The sequence below is a fragment of the Natator depressus genome, chromosome 26 (genome assembly GCF_965152275.1).
Source record: "Natator depressus isolate rNatDep1 chromosome 26, rNatDep2.hap1, whole genome shotgun sequence".
Taxonomy (NCBI): Eukaryota; Metazoa; Chordata; order Testudines; family Cheloniidae; genus Natator; species Natator depressus.
In genome coordinates, this window is record NC_134259.1 from 7,726,123 (window position 1) to 7,734,318 (window position 8,196).

Here is an 8,196-nt window from a genome sequence, read left to right on the forward strand (position 1 = left end):
GCGATCCCAAAACCACTGAAGTTCAGCTTAAAAACCAACTTCTTCTGCTTCTAAAGGCTACGTGAGCTGCTGAAAAGGCCTTCCCAAAAAACAAAAACAAAAAAAAGTTTTCCCTCTTGCAAAGCAAAGTTATGCTCTCATTCAGGCTCGCCCGGTCCTATCATCCTGCAAACGCCGGAGAGGCAACAGCATCCAAACACTGGCCGCTGGATCACCTGTTTCTCAAGGACACGGGGAAGAGGACGGATTGCTGCCTAATCCAAAAAAAGAATCGCGATAAATCGTGAAAGAAAGGGAGAAATGGAGCGAGGGAGTCTGATTACACAGCGAACTGCGGGAGCCAGGATGCTTCCCCAAGCCAGTCCCCATCAATGGGTTACAGCACCGGGAGAAAACCGACGGGCGAGGGGGCGGGGCGGATTTCCATATTAGGGGACTCGATTTGCATAGGCTCACCCGATTGGAGGAGTGCAGACAATTATCAAGCGGATACACACTCATAACTCCAGCTCCGGGCTACCAACAATTGCCAATGGGAAAGTGGGCAGAGAAGCAAAAAAGTCCTCAGACTTTTCTGATTGTTGAGTAAGTTCCTTCCCAAAATTACTTCGCTTTCAATTTGTTAACCTCAGATGGAACCCACTCAGGCTAGGGTATTATCCTCTTATTCTTAAAAAAAAAAAAAAAAAAAGAGAGAGAGAAAATTTCTAGGAGCCTTGTCGTATGTGTCCCTGCCATCAGATGATGAGTTTTGTAACAAACAAACAATAAAGCAAACGTCCTTTTTTGAAAATCTGGGAAGTCTTATTACTCCTACTGTTTTAGGAGCACTGTTAGCGAGATTATCAGTGAAAACTTAACAGGATCTAATCCAAATATCTGGCTCTGGGGGCACTGGAAGGTGCTCTCTATAAGCTTGCGGGGTTGGGGACAGATTGTGCGCGTCAGCGAGGGAGAAAGAGAGAGCTCCACACCTATCCAATCCATAAAATGCACCCACAATTTCACACGACACCCGAGCTCTGAAATCGTCCCTTCAAACTTTTTATTGCGTTGCATCTAGGCAAAAAATGTAGCCGCTGACAGGACACAGCTATATTCATCCATGAACCAGAGAGTGGTTCCTTTTTTTAAAAACAAACAAACAAAACAAAAAAAAATCTTTTTGGCTTGGCGTTATTTTCTTCCTGGCTCTTTTGTATTCTGATCTGTGCATAGATCTTCCCTGAAATCTATATAACACCAACGCGAAAACAGATTTCAAGACAATGAATGCAAATCTGTGCTCAAAGACCATCTGCCAGATGAAGGAATCAGATGTTCCATAGTTAAAGGGACAGTGCATGGATTTCCTTGCCTCATTATTTAGAGCTCCCCTCTTTAACCTGCTTTATGTTTAGGAGGAGAAATAAACATTTCTTGTCAATCTCAAACCTAGTTTATTACAGTCAAAAAAGGGACCATCTTTAGTTGCATTTTAAATGTTTGCCTTTCTACGAAGTGTTAGATGATTATAAAAGTTGATTTTTTTTAAAAAAAATGCATTTAAATCTTTTCATCCGAAAAATGTATATTTAATTCACACACACGATGGGGGGGGGGCGCGAAGAGGGGACTCTAAATTATTCTGTCTACATGCATGACATACATGGTATTAGATGAACTATAAATCTCCACGCGATCTCTGTTCAAAGATATTTACCACACTAACCTTTCTTTCCCCCTGCATTGATAAATATGCATCGAGTGATTTGTCAGTTTAGCAAAAGGAAAGCCTGACTTTAAAAAAAAAAAAAAAAAAAAAAAAGCAACAATCAGTTCTGTTCATTGCCTCTGAAGCACCTGGTATTGACAGGAGACTGAGCTATATGGACCTTTGGTCTGACCCACTATGGTCATGCTTATGTTCTGGGGTTAACAACAATATATTGTACCAACAAACATTCCTGTGATGTGCAATAATAGAATCTTTCGATACAATTTCTCAGCTGTGAAAAGCATCGTTTGTTTCTGAAATTAGGCGAGATCACTTAAACCATCAAAGAAAGAGATCGAGAGTATTCAAACTAGATTTACAGGCGATAGCGTGTGAGCTATACACAACAGGAAAATTACCTTCGCCCATTGAATCCTAAATGTATTTCCTGCGCTAAGAACTATTTCTTTGCATTTTATTTGTATCATTGGCACTGTAAACAGAATTTAACTTGCCCCTGAATGCAGTCCCACAGCTGGGATGGAAAAAATCCTATTTGTTCTAACCCTGGATGGCTTATTAACCGGGAGAAAAGGCTTTCAAATTATGGAGCTCCCTGCTCCAAGTGATAGCGCCGATTGCTGTGTTAAAAATGAGTCCGACCAGGCTCCTTTCAGATGCTTATCCAATAAAGTCTAATCGGTTACAAAATCTTGGTGGAAACTTCACTTGTCTCGCTGCGTGTGTGAGGGAGAGCGAGCGCTGACCCAGGGGTAAACGTGCCAGGTTTCCGGACAATAGGGGATCGTGTGCCACAGTCCCCGAGGGGAGTCTGGCTTTTAAGGATTCAGAGCAGGGTCAGAGGGCACCGACTCAGGTCAGGGGAGGGGCACCCTCTTTGCCCCCAACAGCTGCCACCAAAATTTGGCACTTCAGGAACACATGAAAGGATCCCCTCCACTCCCCATATTCCCCCAGAACTGCCCACCCAGGGTACGCTTCCCCCATCCCTTCCAATGCCAAGTTAACAGTCGGTCTGCGGGTACAACTTGGGGCGGCAGGAGGGAAGGGAAAGGGACTTTCAAATGCAAGATCTTTGTGCTCTCTTCAGGGAGGCATGACAGGTTTGCGGTGGCGCCGAGAGATAATCCAAGCCAACTGGCGAAAATGGACTCAAACCGATTCCACCCCGCTTTAGAAGAGGGACCATTTATTTTAGGGTCTCCCTTCCCCCACAGCGTAGATCATTTACTTACACCGAGGGGTTTTTTTTTCCCCTTCCAAAAGGACAGGACGATGGGTTTTTAATACTTTGTGGAAGAGTTAATTCCAGCTCCCATTCCAATAGCAAGTGTCTGGGTTTAATACCGTTTGAGCCAAAATCCCCTGGCGTAAATCCACGACACCGCCGTTCATTTCAGATGGAGTCACTCCGGATTCAGACCAATGTAAACCGGGTTTAATTTGGATTCGTGCCTTTTAATGCATCAGTTTGCTTAGGCGAGCCAATTTCACACACTAGTGAAAGGACGGTGCCATCAAATAACGTGTCAAAACTAAAGAGAACGCACCATTTAAAAACACGACTTGCTAAAGGTAGGGTGACCAGATGGCCCGATTTTATAAGGACAGTCCCGATATTTGGGGCTTTTTCTTACAGAGGCACCTATTACTCCCCATCCCCGTCCTGATTTTTCACACTTTCTATCTAGTCACCCTAGCTAAAGGATGCCTTGAAAGTGGAAGGAAACCTCTTTATTGTCTTCCTGCAAGAAAATAAAAGAGCATTTAAAACTAAACAGTTTGGTGAGGGCCGTTTACGATTGGCAATTGGAGGCTTAACAGCAGATAACTAGTCGTTTGAAACAGCAGCCCCAGGGATACAAGGATAGACAACGAGCTGTGTCGTTTAGCAACAGGAAGGATCCGGAGCGACTCTACCCCGATTCAGCCTTCCAAAGCAGACAGAGGTAGAATCCAAGATTTTGTAGGCACCCAGTTCTGTGTTGCTTCGTTACTCTGTGGTCCAAACTGCCCTTTCAAGAGGTGTCAGTCCGAGTTCTTCTTTAAACCGCTCTGACTCCTGATAACGCTTTTTTTTCTTTTTTTTAAAGCGTAACTCACTATTTGTGGTTCTTTCCTTCTGCCCCAAGCGCAATCTCAACCTCGCCTCCACCCACATTTCGGTATCGAAACAACAGGTGAGGACATCTTGCCTTGGTCACTGTCATGTGCTCTTCTTTATTATAAACGGACACAGGACATTGCTTCTAACCGCTGACTACTAATAGGTTCCTGACTAAAGACCTGATACGTTAAAGGTTTCCGGTCCACGGTATTAAATATTCGCCCAGATTTTTTAGATCTCTTTAAACAGACTATCCTACCCCTTTTCCCCCCTCCCCAAGAGTTTGGAAAATGAATGAGGACCAACTTGTCTTAAGCTACACCAAAAGCAAATGCCCACCCACCAGGAAAGAGACACTGCCCCACCTATTAACCCTTTTTGTAAGGGGTTCCTAAGGAAGAGGTAAAGACAATGGGGCAGATGAGCCAATGCTTACGACCTACAGATTTTGAAATCATCAATGCCGGAGCGGATTAAAGTCGCAGCTTTGTTTTCTGTAGGTCACATCATAATGGTTTGTGGCTGAGCCGTGTTTTTAAAATGGTGCCTTCTTTTTAGTTTTCACATGTTATTTGATGGCATTGTCCTTGGGTGAAATTGACTCGCCTCAGCAATCTGATGCATTGAAAGGCACAAATCCAAATTCAACCAGGTTTACATTGGTCTGAAGCCGGAGTCACTCCAGCTCAAATGAACGGCGGCGTCCTGGACTTACACCTTCCGTCTCTCATTAATAAAATAAAATAAAATACATAAAAATAGACCCGCTGTTACGACCTGCTTAAAGAGACAAGTTTTCAAACACCTGGAAACTAGATGATTACCTTATACATGCATGCAGGTTCCCACCGCTCAGAACGGCACTCCCATGCATTTGGTTCTCAAGCGTATAATCGAAGAAAGCCTTTCAAGAGCCAGATAAGATAAGGGTAAACAAATGGTTTACTTTCACGTTGCAGTTTGTGACGGAAAGATGGCTAGGAAAAGCTCCGACAGGCTAGGCGCTGTGCTTAACTTCTCAAATGAGAACTGTATGGAAAGCAATCTGAAAGTCCTCAGCACAGATCTGGGTAAGAAATTTATTCCGGCTGATGCAGCCACGATATTCCTGATATATAAAGACCCTCGATTTAACGGAAATAAAATCGTAAGGACGAGGTCGATGGGGGCGGGGGGGAAGGAGAGAAAACAACACAAAATATTTCAGAACAGAGGGTTTAATGCAGTTCACTTGTATGCAACTAACAGATAGGAAAGGAATACAGCCCGCAGCTGTGATTCAAAGTATAAAGCAAGACCCAGCTAAATTAAGCCCTTTCCGATTATACTTGTTATAAACCAATAATTTTATATATTTACCATAAAGGTTATTTTAAAAGGATGCTCACTCATGTGATTGTTGGAGAAAAACATCACTAAGTATAAAATGATTGACTCGACTTCCCCCCACCCCCACCCCCATCACGAAATCACCAGAAACGTGGGTCTGTAGCTACAAAATCTTGAGCTATACCTGGTCTCTCTCCCTCCCCCTTCCCTCTTGTATCATAAAAGGCACTATTTACTATAGGCAGATCCACACTGATCACGATTTATAAAACCTGTAAGTTTAAAAGAATCCACCGATCACTGCAACTTACACCTTTATAAGCACTGATCAACAGAAGTTTGGAAACTTACAAACTATTAAATCAACATGTAAAAACTTCTGCTCCACCTCATTCTTCCCCAAAGAGAGAAAATACTGTATCCATCATAAACTCTTTCGAGTTTCCCATATATTCCAATAAGTAGGTGCTTTTTCACTAAAACAGAAAAACACATCTGTTAGGTTTTATATTCAACCCTTTTTTTTTTTTTTTAAAGATACTTTTACTGCCTTTTGCCTAGCGTGGTTTTTGGAACACGTTAGCGAATAATATTTTACCATGGGGAGTGTATGTTCTATTTTATTTTATAATGCAGATTTGAAGAGTCTTGTTGCTGGAGTTTGTTTTTTCTAACCACATGGAACGTTGAAGCAACAAGCACATTCAGGAAAAATATTTTAGGTGGGTGTAGATTTGTGCTGGGGTCTTCTTATTTTCCCATTTACAGAAGGCTGTTGAGATCATTTTTCAATATATCTTTGTATGAAGACATTTTAAAAACACCCCAAATCAGAAAATCCAAATTTGTCATAGCCCTTTCATTCACCCACACTGAACACATACCGGATCCAGTTTTTGCTGGCAGACACAAAACTTGCACCAACTGGATTTGTGCAGAAATACCCAAGGGCAGAATTGGACTCATCCTGCATTAACATATACAATTCATAACCCCAACAACCACCCAAAAGGCTTCCTATGGCCTTGATCCTGCAAACACATTTATGCACATGCTTGAGGTAAATAGATCTGCTAAAGTTAATAGAACATCTGTCAGCATGTGTTTAAGTGTATATTGGATCAGGGCCTATATTGACCTTCCCAACTGAATTATTTCTATTTGCCGATTTAGGTCCTGATTCAGCAATGCCTATCTTTAAGAACTTGAGAATATCATTGAAGAGATGAGACAACTCACCCACTTAAAGCTCATGCTTAAGTACTAAACAGGAACCTTAGTTTTTGTTTTTCAGTGCACATACTTTTCTTCAAGAAAAAAACACCTCTCTCTCGCTCAGTTTCTTGGGTAGCTGTGGAATTCTACATAGCATAGCCTGAGAACTTAAGTCGGGAAATTCCACAGGCAAACGGAGCACAAAACACACACCTGTGTAAACTAATTAATATTGAAGTTTAATATGAATATTGTAAAATAAAACAACATTGGTTATTTCACAGTCCTATAAGTCCAAAGCTGTTGGTAGCTGCACACTATGCCTGTGCAAAAATGCTAATTGTGTTGCATTTATCACCACTATTTTATTTGTAATTGATCTGGAGCTCAGCTTTCACTGAGGACTAGCCACCTGGAAAAGTCTGTAGTCCCATTTCAGGTATGCCTGTGCTTTTCAAGGCAGAAAAATGTATATGTATTTACTTTCACTCGTGTGTCACCTGGATGAGTGGACCTGGCTCAAAACTTTCCAATAACTTCCATCCTTAGGTTGAATCCAAAAGTTCAGTACAAAAAGAGATTTACAGATAGTTATGCCGCTTGGTTCAAAGCCCATGAAGTCACTAGAGAGACTCCCATTGACTTCAGTGAGATTTGGATCACACCCATGTTGAGTTATGGAGGGCTCAATATAAACTTAATGATAGCGTTCCCTTGCTTATTTTTATGTATTCATATATTGGCTTCTCTGTGGTATTTTGAGTATCTGAGTACTTCAAATATTCAACTTATTCTAACCACACACCTATTAGGTCAGGAAGTATTATTATCCCAATTTGACAGGGGGGGAAACTGAGGCATAGAAAGGTCATACAGCAAGTCTGTGGCCGAGCCAGGAACAGGATTCAGACCTAATATGCGCATTAACCGTAGAAACCTCTTTCCTCTACTCACTGGACCGTTCTTCTTTGTGCAATACACATCAGCCTTGTGCCAACCTAAAAACCTTCCTGAGCAACACAAACACATTCACTAGCAAAATCCTCAGCTGGCCTATGTTGTATGAAGTCATTGGAGTGAGACCAGTTTCCACTCGCTGAGGACCTGGCCCACTGTGTATGTAACTGATTTTTCCAACACATGTACAACATCCAACTATACTGGACATTCCTATGGATAACAAGAATACTCAGAGTTATAACCGTTAAGGCGAACCCATTTGGGAAAGAGATATTAAACCGCATGCTTCGCGGCTTAAGCCAATTTCTAACTATTAGGGATTTAGACAGTAAGCTTTTTTAAGGACCATTGCTTTTTGCTCTGAGTTTGTACAGCACCTAACACCATGCGGTCCAGGGTCCATGACCAGGCTCCTAGATGCTACCACAATACATATAAATAATAGCGCTTTGGAGGATACCTAATATGTGGGGGGTGGGCGGGGGGGCTGGGGGAGATTATCCTATATCTGCCTATTCTAATGCCTTCCTCTGGTGCTGGCCACTGTCAGAGACAGAATACAGGACTAGACGAACCACAGGTCTGATCCAATCTGGCAGTTCCTAAGTCACAACTCCCACGTAATCAGGAGGAGGCCGAAAGTCCGCATGTAGTGTAACAAAAGCTTTTCCAGAATGGAAAAGACACTTCTCAGTTCCTCCCTACAGTATGTGAAAATAATATCAATCAGGAAAGCTGTAGAAAACAATTTTTAGTTTTAAATTTATACAGGGCCATTAAAATGCCTAATTTAAGGGAAGCGAAGTGGAGTTCTGCTTTATGTAGGCTGGGGTTTTCAAAGGCGCTCGAGAGAACTAGACACCCAGGC

The 8,196-nt window shown here is 42.2% G+C and overlaps 1 protein-coding gene across 2 annotated transcripts in view; it reads right to left on the bottom strand.

The window, feature by feature from the left end:
* Positions 1–4,679, bottom strand: part of EBF2 (EBF transcription factor 2) — a 182,977-nt gene extending 178,298 nt beyond the window's left edge. Inside the window, exon 1 of one of the 2 annotated variants that reach the window (XM_074940036.1) lies at positions 4,649–4,679. The gene's annotated coding sequence lies outside the window, so the exon portion shown is untranslated. Of the gene's footprint in view, positions 1–215; positions 388–4,648 lie in introns of those variants that run through there. The other variant, XM_074940035.1, reaches the window with a different exon arrangement.
* Positions 4,680–8,196: the final 3,517 nt, after the last annotated feature.